We start from the raw sequence: 19,153 nt of genomic DNA, 5'->3' as shown, positions 1-19,153 counted from the left end.
ATACTCGCCCTCAAGAACACAGAAGACATGGGTGCTATAGCAAAGTGTAGTAAAGAAATAAGGTGGTGCCTGGCTAACAGATGAAATAGCATCTTAAAGGTTTGTTTCCAAACAAGCAGCATCCAAGTGCGATGTCAACTACGTGCACATGGAAGAAGCCCACCAACACCAGGGACTGGAGGACTGTAAATCATATAATCTGAAACGGAAGGAGGAAATAAGTAGCATCAGAGCCTAAGTTGTGCGATTCTGGTGGGCAGGCTATGGATGAGAGTGGAAGCCCACAGGAAGTAAGCCTTCAGTGAGTTCCCTCTCTCCGTAGTAGAGGCACGGGAGAAACCAGTTACCATAAGAGTGCTTTGGGGTGATGACTGTAGGGATCAAATCGTTGAACCTGTCTTGAGTGGTTAAAACCTGCTCAGGCGATGCCTCCTCTGTCTGATACACGGTGGGCCTGATCTCATCGTCAACATTGTTTTTCATTTTGGGGTTTATCTCTGATGTATTCAAGGGGGCATAGCCTTCTTGAATGCTTGCAATGTTTTTTTTTTCTTCAGTATATGAATCCCAGGATTGATGGACCCATAGAGACAGCAAATAGAATAAGGGTTCCTGGGGGCGGGGTACAGTGGGGGAATGTGGGGGTAGAGAGGAGTTGATATCAAGGACTTCAAGAAGGAGCAGAATGTTTTGAAACTGATATGATAGCAAGTTGGTGTCATTGAACTATAGAATGGTTTTATATCTGTATTAGCTCCCAATAAAATGGTTTGGGGAAAAAAATCACTTTTTAATCTCTGTAGTGTCTATATTCCACATTTTCATTCTGGGTTTTATTTGCATCCTCTCTCTCTCTCTCTTGAGACTTATTAACTTTATTAATCTTTTCAAAGACGTAGTTTTGTATTTATTACTATTCTTACTATATAATATTTTTTCTCTGTTTACTGATTTATTTCACAGCATTGATTCTTTCTTCTTGTCCCTTCATGGAACACGTTTTGGCACACTGGTTAAAGGGCTTGATCGCTCACTGAAAGGCTAGCATTTCCAATCTACTGCCTGCTTTGTGTGAGGAAGATGTGGCAATGTGGTAGTCTGCTTTCTTCCAGGTTTATGACCTTGAAAACCCTATTTGGGGGGTGGGGGGGTTCTATAGGATCACTATGAGTCAGAATCTACTGGATGGCAGTGGGTTTGATGTCCCCCTCCACCCCACCTTCTCCCCGCCCAGGGTGGCAAAGTGGTTACATGTTGGGATGCCAACTACAAGGTCAGTAGTTCAAACCACCAGCTGCTTCAGGAGAGACGATGAAACTTTCTACTTCAGTCAGGATGCACAGTCTTGGACCCTCCCAGGGACACTTTGACCTTGTCCTGTAGGGTCACTGTGAGTCAGGATTTTCTTGATGACTGAGTTCTTTTGATCTGGAAGTTTACTATATGGCTCGTTTCTTGAGTTAAACAATTCAATGATTTTACCTTTAAGTTTTATTGTTTCTTTTTTTCATTTGAGTACTTCTAAAAAGGTGAGCCATATGAATGAGTGCCAATATTTCCAAGACCTTATATGACTGAAAATATTTAAAGTAGACTATGAATGCTGAATGAATATTGGTTCGTTTTGAAATTTCAGTTTCAAAATCTCTTACTTCAATGACTGAAGGAGTATTATTATTTTCTTGTAGTCTGTTCTTTTTGTCTGGTGTTAAAAGTTTTGTTACTTTTTGTATTCTTAACTTCACTTTAATATATTAAGAATAGTTTTCATTATCTCTTCTGATTGTATCTGGGGTGCTGAAGGGAACACCTTAGTCTGGGACTGTTACCCACAAGCCTTGCCCACAAACCTCTATGGGAGAAAGTCAAGGGCTGTGTGCACCCCCATAAAGGTTTGTAGCCCAGAACCCCTATCCAGGACCACTATACGTCAAAATTAATTTGATGACAGTGGGTGTTTTTTAATCTTCTGATTGGCCCTTTTACTCTGAGGGGTTTTATCTTTCTTCGATCATAAGATATTGAACTCTACGATTTCTTAATTAAAAAATTTTTTTCCTACTTTTGCGATTCAGCATGTACAAGTTTTTGTTCCAATTTGGCCTCCATATCTCTAATTTTTTTCTGCTTTTCTCTTTGCTTCCATCTGAGAGAGCTCATCAAACCAGTCTTCTTATTTAAAAAAAAAATCATTTCTGTGTTTTTCAGAATCAGGGGCTCTTCAGCTTTTATAACAATCCCCATCCATTGTGTCAAGCACATTTGTTGCTATCATCATTCTCAAAGCATTTTCTTTCTACTTGAGCTCTTGGTATCAGCTCCTCATATTTTCCCCTCCCTCCCTCATGAAACCTTGATAATTTATAAATTATTATTTTCATATCTTACACTGACCACCATCACCCTTCACACACATTTCTGTTGTTCACCCCCCTGGTGAGGTGGGTGGTGGTGGTGCGGTTATATGTCAATCATTGTGATCACTTCTTCCTTTCACCCCCAGCCCCCCCCTACCTGTATGGCATCACTGCTCTCATTATTATTCCTGAGTGGTTTATCTGTACATTACTAAACTAAATTGTTACTCATAATTATTGCTTTTATAACTTAAGCCACATTCGTGTCCAGCCAGAGAAACCTTTCTCATTTTTTGCTATTGTTTTATTCATATTTTTCAGTGTAAGCAAACAGATAGTATTATAAAAGAATATTCCATGGAGTAATATATCCAAGAAAAAACAACTTTAAAAATCAATAAAGATCTTATTGCTGTCAGGCTGTGTAACATATAATAGTAAGCGTTCTTAGGGTATATATTCCATTCTGCTTTGCTTATGGTGTACACACTGTAGGAAATACGTGAAATATCCAAGAGAGAGGGAAGAAGGAAATCAAGTTATCAACATCCATTGCTAACAATTTGAGTTATAAATTTACATTCTTTTTTCTCTCTGTGGATCTTACCTATTGAGATAGTTTATTGTGACAGCCTGGCCGATAAACACAAGTGGGATTAATTGAAGGGCGGAGAGATAAGTGGCTCGGAGTCTCGTATGTAGCTGCCTTGCTTGTTCTGTGCCTCAATTTAAAGGGCACACTCCCTGTGGGACGCCTAGCCTGTGGACTGTGTCGCTGTAAGTTGAGGTCCCTTGAGGACCACATGAATGAAATTTACATCTCTGGAGCTGAGGACTGACAGTTAGTGACCTGGCTGAAGGTTGGTGACCTGCCTTGCTGTTTGCTGCCTGTGCTGGGATAGCCTAGCTCTCTCTCTCTTTCTCTCTCTCTCTCTCCAGAGGATGACCTGGCGGCTCTCAAGACCTGAAGGACTGCCAGTGTCTTACAACTCTCTCATGGGAGTGAGTCACACGGAGTCATTTGTACTGCTTTATAATTTAACTGTTCATTTTTTGTATTATATATCTATCTATCTGTATATAATTTAACAGTTCATTTCTTGTTATAAATATTATATATATATTATCAGCAATCTGGTTTTCTCTCTCTAGAGAACCCTGTCTAACATACCTATCTTTAATTTTTTGGTATAGAAGTGGGGTCATATTACTTTATATTTAGGTCTTACTCTTACTATCTTTCCATCCCATAGTTCATTTTTCTATAATGAAAATTTATGTTGTGAGATACTCAGGAAGACTCCAGACCCAGTTAGGATGTCTTCAGTGGCAAGTGTCAAAAAGCCTCAATTTCTGGGGAGATCTCCAGTGACCTTAAAAACCTGAGAGCTGAGCACAGGGTTCCTTTCAGTAGAGCCACATGGAGGAGAAGTTGCATTTTTAAGGAGGAAGAAAAATAACCTGCGAGTAAGCTTCCAAAACTATTCCAACAGGCTTATTTTCAAGTAGCATCTTCCAGTACAGGTGGTGAAAGTGTAGCTGATCTAGGGCAAGATTGGGAGCCATTCTTGTGGCTGTGGTGGAGACGACATCTACTGAGGCATTCTGGAGAAGCTCCTCCTCGCTGAAAAGAGGATTTGGTGTGAGGAGAGAGCTGGTTGTCTACCTGGTCCCCTGCCTGCCTGGGAGGCTGGGTGCGTGAGGCGCAGAGTTGGTGCAGTCATCTGTGGTCACAAGTTGAGACACTGTGGCGCTGAGGATGTCAGCGAGGAGGGGTGGCAGGAGCCACAGCTGTAGTTGTCAACAGCGAATTGCTGAATCCACTTTGGGCTTCTTGTCACATAAATAGTAAGTACTCTTCTGCTTAAAAGCCCAGAGCTTCTTTGTGACCCCACACAGGTTAACTGAATGTGGGGATCACAGACAATTTGGCAAGGGTAAAAGTTTTCTGAAGGTCAAGGACCAAGCTCATAATGAATCAGGTATTTCTGCCAGCACTTGCTTGTGCTGAAAATCTGATAAGTTACTGTTAGCGATGCATTCTGTGACCTGAAGCCAACTCTATCCCAGATGAAACAAAGCCTAATAACTAAATGAAAGCATGTTTTTGTCAATCCATACCGTGATTTAATATGCTTAGCAAGTGTTTTTTTAAACCAGATTCGGCTTTGACTAGTCAGCATAAATCAAAGTATGTAGATCAATATTTTTAATATATTTTTCTTTTCTACATATCCTTTTGTGAAAATACACGTTGAATATTAAAAATTGGGCTGCTTTGTGGAAGAATATTTTGAGTAAGGGCTCTAAAACTTTGCTTTTGTCACATAGCAACTGCTGATGTAGATGAAGTATAACGTTCACACATATAACACATTTATTTATACCACTACCTTTGCAAAAAGAGGAAATATAGTTTTATCTGACCTATTTTCATACGTTTATGGTTAACTTCCCATAATTTTCCTCAGTCTGATATGAGGCAGATTTGCTTCAAACCCCACATGATAGGGCTTGATTAATTGTGAATCTCAGAAATGATAAAGTTCTGTTTTTCAGTATTTGTGGATGATGTATCCTGGATGTGAAAAGGGAGCTAGCATGTGGAAAACATAATTTTGATCTAGAAGAAGAAGAGGTCTATAGAATTGGGGACTTTGGTGGTGGGATTTCATGATACAATGGATTACACAGATGGTCACTATACATAGCAAATATTTATTCCTAGGTACAAGAAATTATTCCACACATGGGGTGTGTGTGTGTGTGATTCTATTGCTAGCACCCAAACTCCCAATATTGACCTCCTTATTTCTTAATTTTCTGATCTAACAGCAGTAGCACTGGGCAGGTGCCATCTGGGTGCCCTCTCCCCAGATGCCATCTTCCTGGAAGTCTCTAGTATGTTCTTAAGTATAGAAAATTCCAAAAGAGTGTGATAGAGATGGGGAGAAATTGTCAAGGCCTTTGAAAATTTGCATGTGCACACTTTTGATTTTCAAGAACATCCTATAGGGCCAGTGTTTACAAAAGCTATACTTTGGACCGTCCTGGCAGCATCTTAAGACTTTCAGACCTGAGATGCAGTTCAGATGGTCTTTCCAATCTTGTGATTGTCGTTATCTAAAGTCATACATAAAATGGCAAACTCGAGACTTAAAGATCAGATCGTTTGAAAGTGAACATAGCCACTATCAGTCTGTTTGCACAACGTACTTTAAAAAATAGAGCTTTAAAATTATGCACATTGATTGTGTCGAAATAAAGGTCTTCAGCCAATATTTTAAAGTGTAAATATAAAGCTGGTGTTCTAGATTTATTTCTGGTAGGTGAGTAATATGCTCCAAAATTGTTAGCATTTCCTTTTTTGATCAGAAATAGACTTGATTTTTGTAAGAGGAAAGTGTTGCTATTAGATTTTGGCATTGACTGCCACGCAGAAAGCAATTCAGAACCATATGGGGACCAGGAGGACTAATGATGGGAGGGTGGAGAGTGGGGGGTGGGGGGGTGGGGAGTGATTCAAATGAATGATGTTGGAACCGTGAAGGTACACCTGAGTTTCATTAAAGTTTCCAGTTTCTATCCTGAAACTTAGAAATGTTAACATCTGGCAGTTCCCCAGGGGTCGATACTTGCTTTTTCACATATTGAAGAGGGGATGGCCGGCAATCTGCTCCGTCTTCAGGCCCCGTGAACTCCCACAGCCCCACAGCCCCGACCCCATGTCTGGCAGCACGTGGGTAACTCCAAGAAGCTGACCTCATTGGGGCACTAGGGAAAAAGTGTGTATTCGACGACCGGGAAAGCCTTTGTCAGGTTGCTCTATTGGGAAACATCAGAGGTCACGACGGCGATCTCCAGTTATCATTCATCAATCTCATATTTCTTATCTGACCTGGAAAAACCCAAACGCGACAATTAAATGGATCCTTGGCGATCTCTTGGGTCTAGTCCAGAAATCCATACTCCTAAGTGCATGAACACTTGGAAAAATCATGGATGAGCTTGACAGGGCCCGAGAATCCCAGAAATGGTTACATAGAACTGGAATTGTGGGAAGAGTCCATAGCTTTCCTTACTTTCTCAACGAGTTGATGGACCACACGTGTTCCAAAGTCTCTGAGTCCGTCTCAGTCTCCTAGCGTGAAGATAGGAGACCGTAAGCTTCTGAACAGTTGAATGACTTTAAGAATAAAAACACCGTTTTCATTTGAAGTTAGCTTTTGGGCTTTTCTGATTCAGTTCAAGCTAACCACCTAGTATTTAACAAGTAACTTTTGTCCTATTTGTGTTTTATGTCACCATTTCTCTATATTTCAACATTAAAAAATGTAAGAGAATCTGGTGCACACGGAACTAGCTGTCCCAAGATCAGATTCTTAATAACTATTCAGGAGACACTTGCAAGTGGTTGGATAAAATCACACCTTCTGCTATCTTCTTGCTCTTATTTAAATTTTCTTCTCCTGCTCATTGTCAATTATTTTCTTGTTTATTTAAAAATAAACATACTGAGGGATAAAAATGTCAGTTCAGTCACACTTTGTGTTTGGGGTGGGTTCAGAAAAGGAATTGGCAGCAGGAGGTGAAAGAGCACAGCAGTTCCGGAAGCAGGAGATGGCGAGGCAATTCAGAAATTAGCAACAGCAGGCTACTTCTCCCTGCTTCATGCCAACAGGACAATGGGGAGAAGTCACATTCCAGATCCGTGAATGCAGGTCTCTCTGGAAGCATCTAGAGCCGTGGTGGGGACTGTCTAGTGGAGCTGGAGCGAGAGAAAAGAGAGTCCTTGCAGATGCCCCACCAAAAGCAGACAGAAGGAAAAGAGACATATTTTTGCCATAACTCATCTTTTTGAGTCTTCAGTGTTTGCTTCCTACTGGCCAAAGACAGAAGTTAAGATATCCTGGAAACTGTGGTTCTCTGAAATTCAAAACAATATAAGATGGGGGCAAGGTGGACACAACCACAAATAAGCAGGCACCTGGCACAGATTCAAAAGCTGGGCTGAAAAGCTAGGCTGTGTAGGGTGAACAGTATGCTTTAAAAGCCCCTAGGAAAGTATCACCCTGGGAAGCTCACACATCCTTATTAAGTCCAGCACAGCCAGTTTACCATGGAACAGGAAACTCTGGTTGAGGAATAGCTGACGCATTTTGATTTGCTCAAGAGTCATCTTGCATGTATAGTATTCTGATGTTAAATTTATTCAACTCAGAAACAATCTCATGCCTTGAGAGCTCTCCAGAAATCGAGAAAAACAAGGGTAAGGAAGATTCGCACCATCCATACCTTTACATCTGAGAGATTTACAACTGAGAGATCCACTCAGAAATCTCCCTCCCTCGTCTCTTCCCTTTCTCTAAATATCAGAAGAGGTAAGCTGTTGCTGCGGTTGTCAGAGTTGCTTCTATTCACAATGATCATATGTATAATGGAATGAACATTGCCTGATCCTGTGCAGCTAGGTTATTGGATGCCTTTGAGCTGGCTCCTACTTACAGTGACCTATGCGAACAGAATGAAACACGGCCCTTGCTTCGCCATCCTCACAGCTGTTATGTGTGAGCTCATTGTTGCAGTCAATCCATATCATTGAGGGTCTGCCTCTTTTCTGATTCTCTTCTTTACAAAGCATCATATCCTTCCCTAGCTCCCTTGTGGTAAGATGACTTAAGTATGTGAGATAAAATCTCACCACTCTCTCTTCTCCGGAACATTTCTGCTGGTTTTCTTTAGATATCGAGTTGCCTGTCTTTGAAGACACACAACAAATATTGCTTGGATCCATAATCAATGCTCATGGAAGCAGAAGTCAAGACATGAAAAGATGAGTGGCATTAGGTAAATCTGCTGCACAAGACCTCTGTCGAGTATTGAGAAGCCAGGATGTTACTTTGAGGACTAAGGTGCGCTTCATCCTTGGATACTTCCTCCTTGGACACTTCATCCTTGGACAACTGCTGCCCTTTTGGTCTCAAATGGTTGATGATTCTGAATATGTTCACTCTATAGACCTGTCTAATGTTTTGCTGAAAATTGAACCATGAGGCTGAGTTCTGTTCCACATGTGATGGATGACTACGGACCATTGTCTTCTGATTTGCAGCAATCGCTACCCAACTGGAAACCTGGTCTTTAAAAAAAAAAAGATTTTGAATTTTGTTTTGTATTTTCCTCCCCCTCTACCCAGGACCTCCTAGTGTGACTCCTTTCAGAACAATTGGTCTTGGTAGCCTGACACCATCTAATTCTGGTCTCGGTTTCATAGCTCTGAGGTTCTTGAGGTCCAGCAGTCTTTTGACTCATTGTTTCCACATGTCTCCTATTTTATTTACTCTTCTTTGCTCTGGATGCACAGAGACCAAGAACTGCATCTTAGATGGCTGCTTACAAACTTTTAAGACGCCAGTGACTACTCCACAAAGTAGGATGTAGCACATTGTCTTTGTGGACCGTGCTCTGCCAATTGGTCTTTGTGTCTCCCAACACTATGGTCCAGGGACTAATTTTCTCAAAGTGTCTGAATATGATTAAGAAACTCTCATAATTTTACTCCTGTATGATCTATATTCACGAATATATTTGAAGTATAGGTACATCCATATGTAGAAATATGCTCTGTCAAACCTATATATATTTAAAAATGCGTGGAAACATATAATGCAAGGATAATGTAATTTTTCCATGAACTTTATAAGGACCCCCTGTTAATTTAGTTCCATTCCACTTTCCATACTTGTTCAGTTTATGTGTCTATCATTTATGTATATACTCATAAATTATTATTACTGTTGTTGTAGAATTGTATATCTAATAATATTTATTTCTGCTGTCATTAACCTTTATAGTCTTATCAGTGTCTTCCTTTTGTTTTTATGTTAGGCCAGGTTCTCTAGAGAAAAAAACACAGCAGGACACTTATATAGGTCTATATCTATATAGATGGGTTTATATAGTGAGAAGGAATATGATGGCTAATTAGTCCACACAGCAGTTTTGAGGGCTCAGTTCAACTCACTTTTGTGGAACAGCTAATATATTAAGGTCCTTCAATTCACGTGGGCTGCTGGTCCAAGGTCAAGGAAGCAGAAAGTGGAGTCTTCCCTTAGGCAAGACAGGCTGGGTCAACCAGCAGGAAACAGATAGCTGGGTAGGGCAGTAACAGTTAGTAGCGCAGGACCTTAGTGAAGCAGGTCCCAATGAAATCTCAAACTCAACCAATGGACACATCAGCAGCATGGTGAAGCAGGGCGTGAAGAAGTCTCAAGCTCTAGTTACATGATCCATGGGTTGGCTCAGCCCACAGGTAGTGGAGCACACGGTTGAGGCAAAGAATTAGCTCAAGCAATAGCACGCTGGTCCGATCACCAGGGAGGAAGAGAGATGGGATGTTGGCTAGTCACAGGGAGTATTTATCTCGGTCACCCTCCAATCAAGCTGTGACCTCATTAAACTGCTCACATGTTTCTATGGAGACCTAGTAGGCACAATAAACCTAACGATCACAGTTTTCATTTTCTGTTTGATGCTTTCTGAATCATCCAACAATTTGCCCATAGAATCCTTCATTATTATACCTTGAAGCTTGAATCTTTTCTTCAGTCTGTCAGCTTGAGAAATGTCGAGTGCTCTTCCCTTCTGACATGCCCTTATACCTTTTTAACTTTTCTTCTCAATCTGCCCCTGCTATTGTATGCGCTGCTCGTTTACACCATTATTTCTCTCTTTTGCCTTAGCTTCTCTATATTCGAGAGCAAGCTCCATAGTCTCATCTGACATTCATTTTGATCTTTTCTTTGGAGGCGTTCAATATTAACCAGACAGTAGTAATCAGTCCTTCTCTCATGTTTTCTTAGGTACTGTCAAGTCAAGTCAGTTTTGACTCGTAGGACCTATGGACAACAGAATGAAATACTAGCGAGCCCTGCACTGTCATTGTTACTATGTTTGAGCCTATTGTTGTAGCCACTGTGTCAAACCATTTCATGCAGGGTCTTCCAATATTTCACTGCCTTCCCACTCTACTACCATTTCTCTGTCAGTTTGTCATACTGTGGTGGCTTGGGTGTTGCTGAGATGCTGGAAGCTATGTCAGTGGTATTTCAATCCTAGCAGTGTTACCCAACATGAACGGGTTTCCATAGAGATTTCAGACTAAGAACAGACTAGGAAGAAGGAACAAACTGGTCACTTCAGAGGGATTTTCCACGGAAAATCTTACCTCATGGTGCTATGTTAGATATTACAACTTTTTAATCAATCATCACCCTAGATATTTTAGGTAGGTATTTCCAATTTTCAAGTGAGAAAACTAAGGATCATGAAATGATTTGCTAAAAATCATGTAATTATTTGTAGTAGGTCTGGGCTCAAGCCCTGTCCTGATTGTACCTAACTTGTTCCATCAAACTAATTGGTTTAATAAAAGGATAGGCAAAGACAGGTCATGAAGTAGTGTTTAATTAACTATTTATAATATAAATGGTATACATGTTTGAGAAAACATTTGATCAGGCAAATACACTTTTCCTACAAAATTTGTTGATGTGACTTTTACCATTAATTATTAAAATGGAAATACAAGAGGGAAATGGGTGTGATCTCAAACAAATCTTGTAGTTTAAATAGAATTTTAAAATTCTTGACCTCAGAAAGAGCAGAATGTAATTTTATTGAGAGAACAGATTCTAGTTCTATTGGGCCATTAATTGATGACATGACTGGACAAAAGTCAATTCGCCTCTTTAGGCTTCTTAGATTGCGGTATCATGGAAAACAAACGGACTCTGGAGTTAGGAAGTTGAGTTAAAATTTCTTCTCAACAGATATCTAGCTTTTTACATTGCACTAAACAAGTAATCTGCTAGAATCTTCTTTTCTTGTGTGGTGAATAGGGTAATATTACCAATACTGCAACAAGGAGAACAGTAAGTGTTGTACATAACTGGATTATATAATATGTATTGTACATAGAGGGTCAGTGAAAAAGAGGCCCTTGCTGAGCCAGATGGACACAGTAGCTGCAACAATGGGCTCAAATCTAGAGACACGGTTCCTGTAAAGATGGCAACAGATGTACAAATGTGCCTGACACGTGGTGGATGGATGGATTGTGCTAAGAATTGTATGAGCCCCCAATAAAATGATTTAAAAAAATGAGATTTAGTCTCAGAAGCTCTAGGAAGCTGTTCTGTTCTATAGAGTTGTTACTACTTTTATCCAACTCCATTGCAGTGGCTTTGAATTCTAGTTTTGGTACATATCCAAGAGGGAATAACAACAATGAAGATTTTATTTTAAAGTGGATCAAATATGCTCTCAAATAAATGGAACAAGCAGCATAGATTCACCTAGAAACTGCAGCCCAACAATGGGCTTAAAAAAATGTGTGGATGGTGCAGCACAGGGCAGTGCTTTGTTCTGTTGTTCATAGGGTCGCTATGAGTCAGAAAGGACTAGACAGCACCCACCAGCACAGCAGCAACAACACAGGCAGTGACACAATTGTAAGGATGCAAAATAAGTATCATAAATATCTAACGTAAGATGCTTGATAGATATGGGTTATTTTTGTTGAATTTAAGCTGGTTCTTTTTAGCTTTTGGAAACTGAAGAAATATTTAGTATTTCTTTTTTTTAATTTGAACAATTTATTAGGGGCTCATAAAATTCTTATCACAGTTCATACATATACATACATCAATTATATAAAGCACATCTGTACAGTCTTTGCCCTAATCATTTTTTTCTCCTCTTTACGTTTTATTAGGGACTCATACAACTCTTATCACCATCCATACATATACATACATCAATTGTATAAAGCACATCCATACATTCCCTGCCCCAATCATTCTCAAGGCATTTGCTCTCCACTTAAGCCCCTTGCATCAGGTCCTCTTTTTTTTCCCCTCCCTCCCCTTTCCCCCCTCCCTCATGTGCCCTTGGTAATTTATACCTCATTATTTTGTCATATCTTGCCCTATCCAGAGTCTCCCTTCCCCACTTCTCTGCTGTCCCTCTCCCAGGGAAGAGGTCACATGTGGATCCTTGTAATCAGTTCCCCCATTCCAACCCACTCACCCTCCACTCTCCCAGCATCGTCCCTCACACCCTTGGTCCTGAAGGTATCATCCACCCTGGATTCCCTGTACCTCCAGCCCTCATATGTACTAGTGTACAGCCTCTGTCCTATCCAGGCCTGCAAGGTAAAATTCGGATCATGGTAGTTGGGGGGAGGAAGCATCCAGGATCTGGGGGAAAGCTGTGTTCTTCATCGGTACTACCTCGCACCCTAATTAACCCATCTCCTCTCCTAAACGCCTCTATGAGGGGATCTCCATTGGCCGACACTTGGGCCTTGGGTCTCCACTCTGCACTTCCCCCTTCATTTAATATGGTATATATATACAGATACATATATACACATACATACACACACTTATATCATTGTTTTTTTTTTTTTGCATGATGCCTTATACCTGGTCCCTTGGCACCTCGTGATCGCACTGGCCGGTGTGCTTCTTCCATGTGGGCTTTTTTGCTTCTGAGCTTGATGGCCGCTTGTTCACCTTCAAGCCTTTAAGACCCCAGGCACTATCTCTTTTGATAGCCGGGCACCATCAGCTTTCTTCACCACATTTGCTTATGCACCCATTTGTCTTCAGCGATCCTATCATGGAGGTGTGCTGTCAATGATATGATTTTTTGTTCTTGGATGCCTGGTAACTGATCCCTTTGGGACCACTCGATCACACAGGCTGGTGTGTTCTTCCATGTGGACTTTGTTGCTTCTGAGCTAGATGGCCGCTTGTTTATCTTCAAGCCTTTAAGACCCCAGTCACTATCTCTTTTGATAGCCGGGCACCATCAGCTTTCTTCACCACATTTACTTGTTCACCCACTTTGGCTCCAGCCGTTGTGTCGGGAGAGTGAGCATCATAGAGTTCCAATTTAATAAAAGAAGGTATTCATGCATTGAGGGAGTGTTTGAGTAGAGGCCCAAGGTCCTTCCGCCACCTTAATACTTGACCTATAAATATAGACACATAGATCTATTTCCCCATCCTCCTATATATATTTGCATGTACATGTCTTTGTCTAGACCTAACAAGAGGTTTATCTGGTCAAAATCTAACTCAAGAAATGAATTAAAAAATTTTAACCCTAGAGATTCTTTTGGTTCTTATTATTTTGTTTCAGTGTTCTAAGAAATTGAGAGGGCCAGTCCCTCAAGTTTAAATGCACCCAAGTGCACAATGGCCACCACAGTGGAACTGAACACAGCCACAGTCACGAAGGTTGCGAAGGATCAGGCCACATTTCGGTCTGTGTTCATGGGACTTTCATAACGTGGAGTTGGCTGGCTAGGTAATGGTAGCTGATGGCAACTAGCAACAGTGGCGAGGTGGCACAGTTGTGAAGCATTGGAAGCAGTGCTGCCCAGCTCCGCAGTTGCACTTTTATTCAGATGGTCCGTTAGTAGACTTTAGCCAGTCGTGTATCTGCTAAAAGGGTTTTGTGCATTTGTTGATCAAATAAAATGGAATGCCTCTTCTTCAACTGGAACATTCCAAATATGATTAAGTATGTGCCCAAGCTACAGCTTACAGGTGTAGAGAGATTGCTTAGTCCGTTTTTAAGGATATATTTGTTCCATTTTAAGGAAGGTCTTCATTATTATTCTTTATTGTATATTACCAAAATCCCAAACAAAACTCACTGTGTTGGAGTTGAGTTTGATTCCTAGTAACTCTATGGAATATAGTAGAACATCTTCCTGGAGTTTCTGAAGCCGTAAGTCTTTACAGGGCCAGTCTGCCTCATCTTTCTCCCATGGGACATGTGGTGGATTTGAACTGCTAAACTTGAGGTTCCCAGGTCAAGGCATAACTCACTACGCCACCTGGGTTATTATTTGCTTAAAAACTGTTAACATGCTTCCAAACTTTTTAGTATTTATAGAACCATATATTCTGCTCTGCCACACCACACCTGTAAAACAAAAATGTCAAATGTGTGTTGTATCCTCAGGACATAGTTTCCTTAGCCAGCCAAACCAAATCACTGCCACTGAGTTGATTCAGACCCTAGAGGACAAAGTAGAACTGCCCCTTTGTGTTTCAGAGACTTGTCAGAACAGGCAGCCTTTTTGTTCTCTTGTAGAATGGATGGCAGGTTCACTCTGCAGACCTTGCAGTGACAGCTCAGTGAGTCACTTAATACGCCATTATGGCTCTTTAAATAGGCAGTAAGCCAATAATAAAAAGGCACCAATAACTAAGAGACATTTTCCCATAAACACCATGTCCTATGAAGCAGAGCCTGCACATATATTAGCCCTTAGAAGATTACTTACAAGAATCTGACTGGAAATGTTTTAGAATGCACAATCCTGCCACTCCTTTTGCCCCCGCCCCCGCCCCCGAAGACTCGCCAAGCTGGGCAGAGCTGACAACTCTTCTTGCATAGTTTACTTTGTGCTACACTGAGGGTATTAGATGGGAACCTAGCTACTGTTTGTCTCCGCGCGGGCAGGTAGGTCCATTTGGGTGGACTGTAAGCCTGTGCTAGGTACCCCACTTGCACTGCAGTTAAGGAGACAAAGAAAACGTCCTCTCTCGGCTGTTTTGTACCCTCAGCCTAATGGATTAATGGATCTTTTTAGCCATGCTAACACAGATACGAAGGGATAATGCTTACAGACTTCTTGAAGATAGAGACTGCTTCGTCCGGAATTATACTTTTCTGATCTTGACGCAAGGAGTGCAGAGAGTGTGGTAGTTATGCATTGGGCTGCTAGCCATAAGGTCAGGAGTTTGAAACCAGCCAACATGGGAAAAAGATGAGGCTTCTACTCTCATAAAGATGTACAATTAGACAGGGCAGCTCTGCTCTGTGCTGTGGGGTCGATATGAGTCAGCATCGACTCGATGGCAGTGTTTATTCAAATCTTGCCCAGAGGAGCCCTAGTGGCGTAGTGTGTTTTGTGTTGGATCACTAACTGCAAGGTCAGCAGTTAGAACCCACTGTCACTCCGAGGGAGAAAAATGAGGCTTCCTCCTCCCTTGAAGACTTACCTCCCCAGAAACCCGAAGGGCAGTTCTGCTCTGTTCAAAAGAGTCACTCTGAGTTGGAATCAACATAGTGGGTTAAAAAAAAAGGAAACCTTGCTAAAGGTCCCTGGAACACAGTGAATAAGCAGAGGACAGCTAGCAAAGGGTCAGTGAGTTAAACCCATCCGTTGCTGTGTGTGGGAAAGCTGTCGCAGTTTGCTTTCACAAAGTTGTACACCTTGGAAACCCTGCGGGGGATATTCAACTCTCTCTTGGGCAGTGGTTCTCCATCTTCCTCATGCCACGACCCTTTCATACAGTTCCTCATGTGGTGGTGACCCCAACTGTAAAGTTGTTTTCGTTGCTACTTCATCACTGTCATTTTGCTACTCTTATGAATCAGATGACCCCTGTGAAAAGGTTGTTTGATCCCCAAAGGGATCGCGATCTACAGGTTGAGAACCGCTGATCTATGGAATTGCTAGGAGTTGACATTGATGTGATGCAAAGAGGCCATTTTGCTAACAAATATCAGACCTCAGTGGGGGCAGTGATTTATGCAGAGAGAGGGCAGGGATTTACTCCTCACAATAAGATGTCAGACCTTCTGAAGTTATAGAATTAAAAAAAAGAGCCAGATAACAAGTGAAAATAGGGGTACTGACTTCTGTTGTTTGCATTCGTTTTCACAAGCACCCTTGTTTGAGGTTGAGTGCAACACAGAGCAAGAAGCACTAAAAGAACAGAATTTAAGACTTCTTGCTGTAAACTGCTATCGCCTTCTGTCTGTCCTCTTTCTTCACCCTTTCTTGGTTCCAAGCTCTGCGTCTCTAACTGTGGACTCAGTCCTCATTTGTAAGAACACAGTATCATTTTAGCAAAATGAATTGTCATGCTATTTCAAGAGAGCTTGGAAATAAAATTTGCACAAAACAGCAGTAAGTATTGGGCTCACGGCCTCTGCCAGGGCCATGTAAGACATGGCTCAGTGAGCCAGTTATCAACCACTTCCACTGAATCAGGCTTAAGCTGATGGTTTTTCTTTCCCCCCAGCATGTGAGCTTGTGCCATCAGGAACATTTACTTAAGTGGTATTTTTATTTAATGAATACACTGAACGGGGGGAAATGGTACTTTCCTAGAGTTCTATAATTTTTCTCACATTTCCTTAGCATGAGACTGCCAGAATCACTTTGTGACATCAGGATGATAAAAGCTCTCTAGGTCACAGCCAATTCCTGGTAATGTTAAATGAAAACATGGACCACTCGGCACAAGGCAGCTCTGCTAAGGAAACACTTCAGTGATGCTGTCATTATTTCCTTGAGGCCAACTGGCTACCTTGTTCATTGTTTCCACTACAGAAACACACACCATAATTTTAGAGCTCAAACAGCTACTTTTGTATCCTGCATCACACATTGATATAAGAAACCCTTGGGATGCAAAGATATCTAAAATTTGAAATGAAAGATCTTTATACAATTGCCATGAGGTAAAATGTACAAAGCATATAAATTTATTCAAATTTCATAGCAAATATATTGGAAGCAGACCTTGAGCACCTTCAGTCTCAGTCTCTAGAAAAAGCTCTTTACTATACTTTCTAACCGGTAGAGATGAAAGAGGACAGTAGATATGGACGGGTGTGCTTATTTTTCAGGAAGTGAGTTGAACCCTTAAAACTCACTGCTACTGAATTGATTGTGACCCATCCAGACCCTGTAGGGCAGAGTGGATGTGTCCTGTGGATTTCCAAGGTGCACATCTTCCTGGGAGAAGAAATCCTCCTCTTTCTTCCACGGAACCACTGGTGGAGTGGAAGTTCTGCCCTTGTGGTTAGCAGTGCAGTGTGTAATCCAGGACGCCACTAGCTAGGGGTCTTTCTCATTGAAACATTAACACTGAAGTCCTAAAAAGAACAACAACAAACAACAACAACACAAATAGAATGAGGGATGGAGGGAGAGAGGAAGGAAGGAAATATAGGCAAGAAGGAAAGGAAGTGGGACCAGAGAATACAGTGTTCCAAAGTGAAGGATGAACAGCTTCTCTCATCTCCAATCCCTTACACAATGGTCCAACATGCCATGTGACCACCTTTCCCTATTGTCTACAGAAAAGCTCAGGAGCATAGTATCCAAAACCCTATAAAAAAATCTATTCTCACTCTTTCTTGATTTTACCACTCCTTCAACTCTACCAAAAGGTGACACAGTTTTGTGTCAATTCTACCAGACTTCTTTTTGATTTTCATTTAAAAAATGATCTTTTGTGTCAGTATTTCAGCTGTAAACAAAAGAATCCTAGACTGGGGAAAAAAGGCACAAAGACATCTATTACGCATATAGCAAGAAGTTGGTAATTTAGTTGCACAAGAAGCCTCAAGCACCTTTTTTCATGCACAATTCATGGTCGTGTGCTTGTCCTCAGTTCTGGGCTTCATGTGAAAAGACCGAAGATCTCTCTGTCCACTTGTCTTTACACAGTGAGAAAGCTTTTATTTTTTTCAGAAGACCTCTAAAAGTGATTTTCCCATATGTCCTATCTGCTAATACTGAGTCACATGTTCTTCATTAAACCGCTTCGCTGGTGGTGTAATGGTTATGCATTTGACTATTAACCACCAGGTCAGCAGTTTGAAACTACCAGTTGCTCCATAGGAGAAAGATGAGGTTTTCTACTGTCATTAAAATTTAGCCTTGGTAAAATGGGTGCATAAGTAAATGTGGTAGAGAAAGCTGATGGTGCTTAGCTCTTAAAAGATATATTCTGTGGGCTCTTAAAGGCTTGTAGTTAAACAAGTGGCCATCTAGCAAGGAAGTAACAAAGCCCACTTGAAAGAAGCACACCAGCCTGTGTGTGCTAATCTGGGTTGACTAGAGAAACAAATCTAGAGACACTCATACGTGTGTGAGAGAGTTTTATATCAAAGAGTAATTATATATTAAGAAGATATCTTGTCCTAGTCCAGATTAAGTCCATAAATCCCATATTAGCCCATATGTCCAATACCAGGCTACAAATTCCTCTTCAGATTCATGCAACACATGCAATGGCTCTGAATACAGGAAGATCACAGGCCAGTGGGTGGAAAGTCTTGTGGATCCAGTGGCAGTGGAAGCATCTCACCACTGGCAAGGGTCTCCATGTGGCTCCTCTAGCTCCAGGACTCTAGCATAGCTCCATGTGTCTTGTCAGCAGGAAGACGAAACAGAGAGTCTGTGTGTATCTGGCCTCCAGTGAGCTATTTATCCCCATGGACCCCCCAAATGAGGTTATCAAGTTGTGACCTGTTCCAAAGGTTAGACTCCACCAGTTCAAGCCAACAGGAGATTATGCAACTGCCACAGTGTAAGAGCTCCCAATAAAATGATTACTAAAAGTTAAAATAAAAATAAAAGAACAAAAAAAACCCAAAAAAGTTAGTCTAGGAAACTCATTGGGGTAGTTAGTCTGAATCGACTTGATGGCAGTGAGTTTGAGTTAAACCAATTCTGGCAACATTACAATTGTATTCAATTGCTTGTGGTTTCAGAATTCACCTTCCAGGATCCTGTTGTTGCCCACCATTTGAAGACCACATGTCTATCAGCATGGTTAAGTGGAGTTGTCATTTTGGGTCTGTGTAAGTTGGTCTACTGGTTTTTAATGCCTTTTCTTTTCTTCGCTACCTGATATTCTTACTCATTATGACCTAGCTCACAATCTACTTCTACCTCCACAGCATATCCT

This window comes from Tenrec ecaudatus, chromosome 7 (genome assembly GCF_050624435.1).
Source record: "Tenrec ecaudatus isolate mTenEca1 chromosome 7, mTenEca1.hap1, whole genome shotgun sequence".
In the NCBI taxonomy this organism is placed as follows: domain Eukaryota; kingdom Metazoa; phylum Chordata; class Mammalia; order Afrosoricida; family Tenrecidae; genus Tenrec; species Tenrec ecaudatus.
Note: the sequence above shows the minus strand (reverse complement) of the source record.